The sequence below is a fragment of the Glycine soja genome, chromosome 19 (genome assembly GCF_004193775.1).
Source record: "Glycine soja cultivar W05 chromosome 19, ASM419377v2, whole genome shotgun sequence".
Taxonomy (NCBI): domain Eukaryota; kingdom Viridiplantae; phylum Streptophyta; class Magnoliopsida; order Fabales; family Fabaceae; genus Glycine; species Glycine soja.
Window position 1 is genome coordinate 2,106,130 of NC_041020.1, and position 12,490 is coordinate 2,118,619.

Here is a 12,490-nt window from a genome sequence, read left to right on the forward strand (position 1 = left end):
TATATGCTACTTGATACACTTGATGACTTAAATCTGCACAATATCATTTAATTATATGAATTTCTATCTTTGAGCATAATATAATGCCTTCGTTGGCTTCTGTTGGCATCCACCAAAGGACTCCGTCCACTAATATCAAAATTATTCTCCTTTTAAAAATAGTTATGAATCCAATCTTAATTAACTTGTTGAAGATACTGAATTTTACCGAATAAACCCATGCCTCGATGGTGCACCAACCACCAAGTTCTCAATTGCTTTCACGACATCAGTGCCTTCAAGTAGGACATCAAGGCATCGTATCTAACAAAATATTTAATAGCAGTAAGTAATGTGCGAACAAAAATCTTATACTTGTTATTATACTAATTTGAGTAAAAAGATCGGGTGGTGAGAACTGTCAAACCTACAGCTTTGCGTGTACAATGACAATGGAAAGTGAGAAATAGATCATTGATATGCGATGATGCAGATGAACTGTTAATGTTACATATAATGGCCTGGTGACCCCCTGTAGCAATTGAAAAAAATTAAAAGTGTTTTATGCTATGTAGTTACACTCCCTTAGTTTCTGAGAAAATCAAGTATTATGGAGGTTGAAATTTATTTTCTTAGTACCATTTTGTTTGGTTTAATTATATATATATATATATATATATATATATATATATATATATATATATATATATGGCTTATAAAATTAAAATATTTACATAATGGATAAACATTTACTAATTTATTTTTCTTAGATGTATTTATGAATTATTACATTTTAATTTTACTGGAATTTTAAAATATTAATCCAACGTCAGGACAATAGTTAATTACTACTATTTGTTTGTAGGTTCTGGTTGTATTATTTCCTTGCTCACACTAGCTAATTTGTTTTTGAACGACTTGTTTTTTCTTGTTAGTCAAAGACTAGGAGTGTTTATTAATTTATTTGATTAAAATGTTGCTTTTTAATTAGTAATTGTGGCTGGTTGAAGAAAATTTACATAAGCAATAATTGAATATATGCCTTTTGAACCACTTTAATTTTAAGTTTTAATTACTAAAGAAGTAATTGTTGTGTCTCCTTAAAACAAACTTATTGATAATAGATAATATAACAATAAATTGAAATATAACAAGATAAAAAGATTATTGAAATGAGATGAAATAAAAACGGCATACTATTATTTAGATATTTTATGATAGAATTAGACACAAATTTCATTTTATCATTTTAAAAAGAAAAAAAGACTGAATTATAATATTGTCCTTATTTTAAAAAATACTTACTTCTATTCATGTATTTTACTCAACCGTAATATATTAATTATGTGACATTCGTAAGATAAATTCAATTTTTGACACTTAATTTGATTCGTTAATTTATACACCTAAGAAAAAAAATTAGTAATTATAATTGTCATAGTAATACAAACTATCAAGAAGATTAATTACTATAAACTTCTAATTCATATATTCAATTTTTATGAATAAAACAATTACGATAATAAAAACTAAGAGTCATATAGGCACTGCTACGGAAGGCTAATAAAAATCAGTTATAAAAAAATTAATATTATTATTATTATTATTATTAATTTTGTTCGATAACTGATTTTTTATTAGCCTTCCGTAACTGTGCCTGTATGACTCTTAGTTTTATTATCGTAATTTTTTTATTCATAAAAATCGAATATAGGAATTAGAAGTTTACAGTAATTAATCTTTTTGATAGTTTGTATTACCATGACAATTATAATTACTAATTTTTTTCTTAGGTGTATAAATTAACGAATCAAATTAAGTGTCAAAACTAAATTTATCTTATGCGAGTAAAAACTAAACATGAATATTTTTACTTTTAACACTTAATTTGATTCGTTAATTTATACACCTAAGAAAAAAAATTAGTAATTATAATTGTCATGGTAATACAAACTATCAAGAAGATTAATTATTATAAACTTCTAATTCCTATATTCAATTTTTATGAATAAAACAATTATGATAATAAAAACTAAGAGTTATACAGCTACGGAAGGTTAATAAAAATCAGTTATAAAAAAAATTAATATTATTATTATTATTATTATTATTATTATTATTATTATTATTATTATTATTATTATTATTATTATTATATTTAGTCTTAAATTAAAATTAAAAACCTAATGGAAATACATATATGTAGTCTTAAATTAAAATTAATAATAATAATAATAATAATAATAATATTATTATTATTATTATATAGTCATAAATTAATATGTAGTCTTAAATATTATTATTATTAATTTTAATTTAAGACTACATATATGTATTTCCATTAGGTTTTTAATTTTAATTTAAGACTATATATAATAATAATAATAATAATATTAATATTAATTTTTTTCGATAACTGATTTTTATTAGCCTCACGTACCTGTATGACTCTTAGTTTTTATTATCGTAATTGTTTTATTCATAAAAAATCGAATATAGGAATTAGAAGTTTGCACTAGTTAATCTTCTTGATAGTTTGTATTACCATGACAATTATAATTACTAATTTTTTTCTTAAGTGTATAAATTAACGAATCAAATTAAGTGTCAAAACTAAATTTATCTTATGCGAGTAAAAACTAAAGATGAATATTTTTACGAATGTCACATAATTAATATATTACGGTTGAGTAAAATACATGAATAGAAGTAAGTATTTTCTAAAATAAGGACAATATTATAATTCAGTCTTTTTTTCTTTTTAAAATGATAAAATGAAATTTGTGTCTAATTCTATCATAAAATATCTAAATAATAGTATGTCGTTTTTATTTAATCTCATTTCAATCATCATTTTATCTTGTTATATTTCAATTTATTGTTATATTATCTATTATCAATAAGTTTGCTTTAAGGAGACACAACAATTACTTCTTTAGTAATTAAAACTTAAAATTAAAGTGGTTCAAAAGGAATATATTCAATTATGGCTTATGTAAATTTTCTTCGACCAGCCACAATTACTACTTAGAAAGCAAGATTTTAATCAAATAAATTAATAAACACTCCTAGTCTTTGACTAATAAGAAAAACAAGTCGTTCAAAAACAAATTAGCTAGTGTGAGCAAGGAAATAATACAACTAGAACCTACAAACAAATAGTAGTAATTAACTATTGTCCTGGCGTTGGATTGACATTTTAAAATTCCAGTAAAATTAAAATATAATAATTCACAAATACATCTAAGAAAAATAAATTAGTAAATGCTTATCCATTATGTAAATATTTTAATTTTATAAGCCATATATATATATATATATATAAACCAAACAAAATGGTACTAAGAAAATAAATTTCGACCTCCATAATACTTGATTCTCTCAGAAACTAGGGGAATGTAACTACATATTACATAGCATAAAACACTTTTAATTTTTTTCAATTGCTACAGGGGGTCACGAGGCCATTATATGTAACATTAACAGTTCATCTGCATCATCGCAGAGTTACCAACTTGATAACAATATCAATGATCTATTTCTCACTTTCCGTTGCCATTGTACACGCAAAGCTGTAGGTTTGACAGTTCTCCACACCCGATCTTTTTACTCAAATTAGTAGAATAACAAGTATAAGATTTTTGTTCGCACATTACTTACAGCTATTAAATATATTGTTAGATACGATGCCTTGATGTCCTACTTGAAGACATTGATGTTGTGAAAGCAATTGAGAACTTGGTGGTTGGTGCACCATCGAGGCATGGGTTTATTCGGTAAAATTCAGTATCTTCAACAAGTTAATTAAGATTGGATTCATAACTATTTTTAAAAGGAGAATAATTTTGATATTAGTGGACAGAGTCCTTTGGTGGATGCCAACAGAAGCCAACGAAGGCATTATATTATGCTCAAAGATAGAAATTCATATAATTAAATGATATTGTGCAGATTTAAGTCATCAAGTGTATCAAGTAGCATATAAAAGGGGGCACCGGACTTTTGTAACGTGTCTGTCATTTCAAAGGGAAAAGTCTCTTTAGTTCGGAAGGCTACTCGCCCAGCCTCACATACATCACCACTTTTGATCTAAATAACCGGGACAGAAATCAACATGAGACCTATGAATTTGATAGGTTCGTTTCTGTGATATATATATATATATATATATATATATATATATATATATATATATATATAGTATTAAACTGTTGCATTGCATTGCACTTTTTAATCACATTGTATACATGCTGCAGACATGACATCAATCAAACCTCACGGCTGGGTGGATGAATCTATTGAGTAAGTCTTATATCAAAGCAATTAAATTTCCCATCCTTAGCCCAGAATAACATACAATATAGTTTCCTTGAAACAGGTCTCCATTTGTAAGAGGAAGAGGCATGGATGGAATGTCATGCCTGGACTTCCCAGAATCAGATACAGACATATCATTTGTAAGCTCCGAGAGGCCAAGCAGTGGACGTTCATCCTCCGTTTATGACTACATTGACGCAGGCCGAACTTCTTGAGTTTCTACCAGTTCAGATCGTAGCTTTGGATCAACCCGATTGGGGACACTCAAGTTCAACAACCCTAATTCACCAGATATGCCATTCTCACATGAAAGCAGTACAACATCATTTTCATATTCATTACAAAGCGTGGTGAGTGAGCACGTTTTTTTTTTCATTTTTTTATATGCACCACTTTAGTTATTAACTTATTGTCTTACCGAATTAATCAGAGTAGCCATCCATCCAATGGCTAGCAGGTTATGCTATTTGCTTGCTTTTATAAATTCTAGTTTTTCAAGCATATCTTCAAACACGTGACCATTAAAGGTTTGCTAAAACAATTTAGGATGAAGCAGCAGAAGCTGATATGAGGAGGCTGAAGCTCAAGTTAAAGCAAACGATGGAAATGTACAGTAAAGCATGCAAACAAGCACTTTCATCACAGCAGAAGGTAGTTCTGAAAAGTGTATAAAATAGTCTCTTTCTCTATAAACTTGCTATTGCGGCCATTTCAACTTGTACTACTACTCTTTTGTTTGCTAAAGTTAATGGAGTTGACCCACTAGCGACTTGAGGAAGAAAAAAAATACAAGCTGCGATTGGATCAGGAAGCTGCAATGGCAATTGCAGAGAAAGAGAAAGCAAGATGTAGAGCAGCCATGGAAATTGTTGAAGCATCTAAGAAAATTGCGGAGGAAACACAGAGAAGAGCGGGTGCTGAAGTTAAAGCTCTTAAAGAAGCAGAGGAAATGAGGAAGCTATTGGACAATCTAGCCCTAACTGATGTAAGATATAGGAGATACTGTATAGAGGAGATTGAAGCAGCCACGAACTACTTTTCTGAACTCCATAAAATTGGGGAAGGAGGTTATGGCCCTGTTTATAAATGTTATCTTGATCACACTCCAGTTGCTGTCAAGGTTCTACGTCCAGATGCTTCTCAAGGGAAGTCACAGTTTCAGCAAGACGTGATCAACCAGTGTGCATGAGTAATTCTAAACCAATTTTGTATTTGACTGCATCACATGTTTCCATCGCATTTAGTTTAGTTCACAAAACATGAATGAGACCTTGAAAAATTTGTTAGAGAGGGAATACTGATATCCATATAGTTGGACAAATCATTTTTTTTCTATCTCAAACACTTCCCCTTACATCTCTCTCTTCTTTTCCTTTTCCATAATGTGAATGGACACTCCTCGATCATGTAGTGATGAGAAGAGACAGAAGGGAAATTAAATTTTGGATCTCAAGGGTAAACCTAAAAGCATGCAATGCATAATTAAAAGACTCGTGTCAATTCTCTAGTCTGCTAGCTGAGTAGTTATTAATAATAATGCAAGGAATGAAATGAATAGTCAAATATGTTGTGGGAGTAATACTTGTAATCCTATATATATGCAGATTGACATACTGAGCTGCATGAGACACCCAAACATGGTGCTTCTTCTAGGAGCGTGTCTGGAGTATGGCATATTGATTTATGAATATATGGCTAATGGAAGCTTAGAAGATTGTCTGTTTAAAAAAAAAAAAAAAAGAACAAGCGTGTTTTGTCTTGGCAGCTGAGGTTCCGAATTGCTGCAGAGATAGGGACGCGCTTACTATTCCTGCATCTGACCAAGCCTGAACCTTTAGTGCACCGTGATCTGAAACCAGGGAACATTTTGCTGGACCAGAATTATGTGAGTAAGATAAGTGATGTTGGATTGGCAAGGCTTGTTTCGGCTGTAGCTGAAAATGTAACACAATGCTGCATGACATCAGCAACTGAAACATTTTGTTATATTGATCCCAAGTATCAGCAAACAGGAATGCTTGGTGTGAAGTCGGATGTTTATTCTCTGGGGATCATATTTCTACAATTATTGACAGGAAGGGCTCCAATGGGATTGGCTCACCATGCTGAAGAATCTATAGAGAAGGATAGCTTCGTGCAAATGCTGGACCCATTTATTACTGACTGGCCTCTTGAACAAGCCTTGTGCCTTGCAAAAATAGCAGTCAAGTGTGCGGAACTCAGGCGAAAAGATAGGCCTGACCTTGCCAAACTAGTATTGCCAGAGCTAGATAAATTGAGAGACTTCGCTGAACAAAACATGACCATGACCATGCCCATCATTTTAGGATGCACTGCGCCTTCACCCAGCCACAGTGAACCTTCCGTGCAACAGGTACGTACCTTTATTTCTTTCTAGCTAGCTCTCATGATATATACAATTCCATGACCTTGTCGAGATCACGTTGCAGGATTTGATCAGTGACCTGCAGCTTGCATATTCCGAAAGCTCATCAGCTCCATCAATGCCCACAAAAGGAAAATCTTAAACATATTCTGTAATGTCAAATTTTCTGTTTCGGTGTATATAACATGCATGCAAGGCCCCTCTCAATTCTCAACTAAACTCCAGTGCCAATAGAGTCTAGAGTAATGTACACCTTCAACAATAACTTATTTTTGTTCAAGGATGTGTGGGGTGCAAACATAGGTAGAGCCGACATTGCAATTTTTGTATAATCTAAATATCTTAGAGAATGTAAATCCTTCATTATCTAGTTTCTAGTCTCTATCCACTTTCTACAGCCACAATTCATTTTCCATTAACCAGAATAAATTCACCATTTCCAAATTTTACTTTGGAAATGAATGTTATATCTAGCTTTTTGAAAAGCTCTTGGTCATTGATCCTATGACTCGTACAACCACTATCAATCAACCAAAAATTAGTTGAGGTGTTGCTTGTTGTAAGACATGTTGTGATAACCAAAAGGTCCTCCTCATATTGCTCGGTAACAACTTTTACTTCATTTGGTGGTGACTTGCAAACCACCTCCATGTGCTGAAGGTTGCCACATTTTCTGCACTTAACATCAGGCCTCCACCGACACTTTTGTTGAGAATTATTTGTCTTTTTGCAATGAGAGCAAGCTGGAGAGGAGTCCTCCTTGTTCTTGTAGTTGTTCCTATATTTACCTCCTCTTGAGTTTTCTGCCTTTGCTTGAAAAGCGTATTCTATGGACCATTCTTCTCTCATCAATTGCCTTTGTTTTTGTGTTTGTAATGCATTCACTAATTTTGCCAGGCAAATGCTCGACAAATCCTTAGTTTTCTCCAATGAAGAAATTTTTTACTCATATCTTTATGGCACAAAAACCAAAAATTTCTGGAGAGCTGAGTCAATGTGATGTCTTTGGAGAAATAGGAAAATGAAAAAAGATAAGAGAGAGAAAGATGGAATTTGAAAAGAAAGATAAAAGCTTCAAGTAGTTGTTCCTGATGGAGACGAGAGAAGGGAAAGAGAGAGGAAGAAGTAGTGGGAGAAAACTAAGAAGCTTAGGCCCTGTTCAGGGTGTTTTTCTTGTTTAGTTTTAAAAAATTTAAAAATAAAAAACAATTTTAGGTTTTAGTCATGAGTTTCAATCTATTTTTTGTTTTTAGTTTTTAAAAGGATTACAAATTGAAAAAAATAATAAAATAAAGAGTCAATTATTTTATCTTATCTCACTCTAAGTATGAAATAATGGTAGTGACAAAGGTAGCGGAACGAGAGTAGCAGTGATATGGCGATAATGGTGTCGGTGGTGATAATAGTGGTGGGATGGAATAGTGGTGGCGACGATGGTGACAGTGATGGTAATGGAATGGTGATGGTGACGATAATAGCGATCTGATGGTCATGATGACAGTATGATGGTGGTGACAGGGGCGACAGTGGTAGTGACAATTGTTAACGTAAAAAAATAGAGCAGAATATGAGAAGTGTGTTTTTTCTGGGTACTGGGAGCCTTTAAATAGGAAAATTACAAAACTAAAAAGCACTCGTAATATGATAATAACTTACCACTAAGTCTGTTAACCAAAACAAAAAAATAAAATATGTTGTGTGCATTGAGTTATGAGCTATGAATCAAGACATGTTGGTGTGTTAGAGCCTAGAAAAGAAGAAATAGAGGTAGCAAAGAAAGACTTGGCTCCCATTACAAAACAAGGTTTTAAGTTTATGGCCTCTATGGATGTCACAAGAAATCAACTGAAGCATGTGATTGCAGCCACGATTCATTTAAAGAACACGAAATAAAAAATTGGTGCAAAAGTTCGAAACCTCAATTACAAGCTCTTGAGAGCAAAATCTAAATTAGAAGTCGTGTCTGCTGCAGAGGAAAAGGCCAAATCAATAGTGAGTAACTTGACACAAACTAGGTGTCTTCTACTCTCACTAGTCTATCCACTAGGTGTTTGCTCATGTAATTCACTTCAACTGGAACACAAAGTTGGATCCTCAGTAGTTAATTTATTTTTCAACTTCAAATGCAAATTTTGAAATAACTTCCACTTTGTTTCACTTAGCAGCAAACCAGGAGAAATAGAAGAAACACCATACACACACACTGCACAGAAATAGAAGAAAGAAAATAAAAGGGTACGCTAATGCTACATAATTGACTTGAACAAAGACTTGGATTTGACCTATCTTTACCTAAGACAGAAAAGAAAGCACAAAAGACAGCACTTTTATACTTCTATCTAATTCCTCCTCTTTCGCTAGCCTTCCAACTTTATCCTCTCTAAACACTACTTTTCCCTCTGTATTGATAAGTAATTAAGTAGTATTTGTTTTGTTTGTCCTAATAAGCGTTCAAAACTAAAAGCCACAGTCATATGATGAATACCTTAAGTGATTTTGTAGCGTCTATTACTGTGTGTACCTTAATGCATTGGATAAATTGGATCACATAATCTAGACCAAACCTCAGATTGTGTCCATTAACACAAAATTAAAATATTCAACATGATAGGAAAACCTCATCCGGAGTAACGTCCCTCACAAACTAAACAATTCTTTCCAATAATGGTTAAAGATAAAGGAATCTATGTCACTAACCACTGATTTGGGAATACCATGCAGCCTGATCACATCTTCAAAATAAGTCAGTGACTATCTTGGCTATACAAGGGTGCTTAAGCAACAAAATAGCTATATTTAATAGTCTATCATCAACACAAATAGAATGGCCTCATAGCCTCTTAGGAAAACCCATAATGAAATCTAAGTGTCTTCCCAATTCTGTTTATTACTCTCTAGAGGCTGTTAGAGTCCTGCATGTGGCTTGACATTTGTTCCTTCAACACACATCACATGACTTCACAAAGTCCTAGACACTTCTCTTAGTCAATCCAGCATACAAGGCAACAAGACAGGTTTGGCTCTCCCAGGACTGGACTGTTTGAATTGACTGAAACAATTTAGCATTTTGTTTTCATCTAGATATAACAATTTAAATTGCTTATTAGAAGCATTCTAAGGGTTTGTAGAGGGTGTAATTTCTCACCACAACGAAAGCAAAGGTTTTTTTTCACTCAATGAACTCAGGGTAAAAAAGGTGATGAAACCCTTTCATCTTCTCTGTTGAGACTCTCCAATGTTGGGACACCAGTCACAACACAAAGCAGAAATAGACGCGCTTTTGAAGCAAATAAATAAATATCAATAGATGTGTGTAGTTGTTTAATGACTTACCTGTACAACTTGCACGGACGCGCTTTCCATGGCCAAATGGCGGCAGCTTAGTATGAGGAATCTTCAATGCGCGAGCTCCACACCAACAATCTTCACGGCGCAAGGTCCACAAGGTTCACGGGTTACTGCTTTTTGGGGCGAGGTAGAGTGTTTGGGGTTTCAGTTAGGGCACAGTAGGGTAGACTGGTTGGGCTTCGAAAATGTTCGCAACTACATTCAAGGGGCGCACGCGAGAGACAAAATTATTAACCAAAATACAAAGACGGACTATTCTGCTACCCGTCGTTGACTTGTTTGACCTTTACATTCTAAGACAGTTATTTATAACCGCCTTAGAATGTGCTTCGTAAATTTGAATATTTGGCCCCCGAATTACAAAAATACCACCGCATTTTTTTCTAAGACGGTCCTTCATAACCGCCTTAGAAACGACGTCGTAAAAACAATCTTTTGTAGTGGTGATATGATTCACAGTACATTTTTACTAACTAAAAAACTCATTGGATTTAGCAATACATAAGATTTTTTTTAATAATTTCTAATGTTTTTTAAATATTAGTCCATGCTTTAAAACATTAACTTCTATTTTTTAATATTTTTTAAATTTTATCTTCAATATATATATATTTTTTTTAATTTAATAAATTAACTTTTTAACTTCCATTTATCAACTAACTTTATAACTTTCAGTAAAAATTTTAATTAATTTTGTGTAACTTAATCTAATTTTTTAGACTTAATGATAATTTTGATGTTTTTTATCACACTAAAAATATTGACTTAAGATATTAATTAAATAATCTTGTGTCACCCACTGAATTGAGAGGTCACCTCACCTTCTCCACAGTCTTGTGTAATTTTTCGGCAATGCCCCACCAATCGCCACCGCACCATTTCAGCAGTCCAAAACCATAGCTGTGAAATTTGGTATATGCAAAACCGTGATAATGTTTTTGTGTAGGCAAGGGGTCTCGTGAAGCTACGAATCAAAAAAATCAATCTAGTCATAATACACATCTGAATGATCGAAAAGTCCATCAAACGCAGCTTATTTTTTATTATTAGAAAATAGGAATGGAGTTACTGTTAACTAGTTCATAATCTCACGGTTTGTTTATTTTAATTGACATCAACGGTTTAAACCCGTGAACCATAGTGGAATTTGCTTCAAGGTTCAATCACCATGAACATCGTTCTCGAATCAAAGGAAGCTTTCTTTGCTCCCTATTAATGAAATGAATTATGATCTACTCTCTTTCATTATATTCTATTTTCGTTTTTATCCCATTTTACAATCAATTAAAACACAAATAAATAAATAGATAAATAGGAGAACTTACTAGACACAGCACAGGTGAAGATGTCCCGTGCAAAACGTGGATTAGAATAACAGTCTGGCCTCTGGTAAGAAGACAATCAACAGCCCATTTCAGAGCATATTGGCTTCCTTTATCCTTGTCTATAGCCACTGCCACTAGTCCATTTACTCCTCCTCCTCCTCCCTTTCTAATCCCTCATGCTTTAAGATTTGGAAGCCACATTTCTCTTCTTGTCACCTAACATAACTCTCATATCATCCCCAGACTACCTAAATTACTCTTCGATCTTGTGCATAATAATAAACAACATCCTATTAACCAGGTTTTTTCTGTACACAATAGTTCTTAACTGAATGTCGAAAATGATATATAGAGAGCTATCCCTATTTTAGGGAGTTGCTAGGTGCACCCAGCATTATTGTTGGTACACCCAACACTTAAAGCGAAAAGATAAAATTGTCCTGCTTATTTTTTTAAAAATCTCGTGCACCCAATGCTTTCTTTTCTTCTCTTCCGCAAGGCTTTTCTTCTTCCACCTTCTTCCTTCTCCTGCGAGCTGCTGGTACTGGTGCTACTTTCTCCCGCGAGCCGTTTAGTCTTCCTCCGTCTTCCTTGGAGTGCCTCTTCTTCTTCAGCGAGCTCCATTCTTCATCGAGGTAAGCTTCCTTCTTCCATTGCTTCCTATTACTTCCATTCCTCGTTATTGCTTCCATTGTTGAATGCTTAAGGTCATCTGCAGTAGAGATAAATTAGGACCTATTTGATCCACGTTAGGGACCTAGTTGATCCGCATTAGGATAGACGATCCGCATCAGGTAGATGATTAGGTTGATCCGCAAGCGGAGAAGGTTGATCCGCAAGTATAAATTTAAAGATTTGAAGGCAATAAATACCACTTGCCATCTTTGTTTGTATGTTATCAAAATTGCTTTGCTGAAAATTGCCGTATTTGTCTTTGACTCTTCTTTCTTGGATCTTGAGGAGCTATTTAGTTATCTAGATATGAGTTTAGGAAACCTAACAAACAACACATAACTACTTCACCCACTTGTGTTTGAGCCTTTCCACCATCAAAATGCTGAGTGAAAGTTCCAACACTAAACCACATGCTAAATATAGGATTATTCACAATAATCAAACTGAATTGAACTCACAT

The 12,490-nt window shown here is 33.1% G+C and overlaps 1 pseudogene across 1 annotated transcript; it reads left to right on the top strand.

The window, feature by feature from the left end:
* Positions 1-2,678: 2,678 nt before the first annotated feature.
* On the top strand, positions 2,679-6,824 carry LOC114400399 (annotated as a pseudogene). Its single transcript, XR_003663940.1, has 8 exons — positions 2,679-2,688; positions 3,432-3,553; positions 3,661-3,755; positions 4,358-4,436; positions 4,843-4,947; positions 5,063-5,464; positions 5,901-6,670; positions 6,747-6,824. The product of XR_003663940.1 is annotated as a U-box domain-containing protein 34-like (transcript).
* Positions 6,825-12,490: the final 5,666 nt, after the last annotated feature.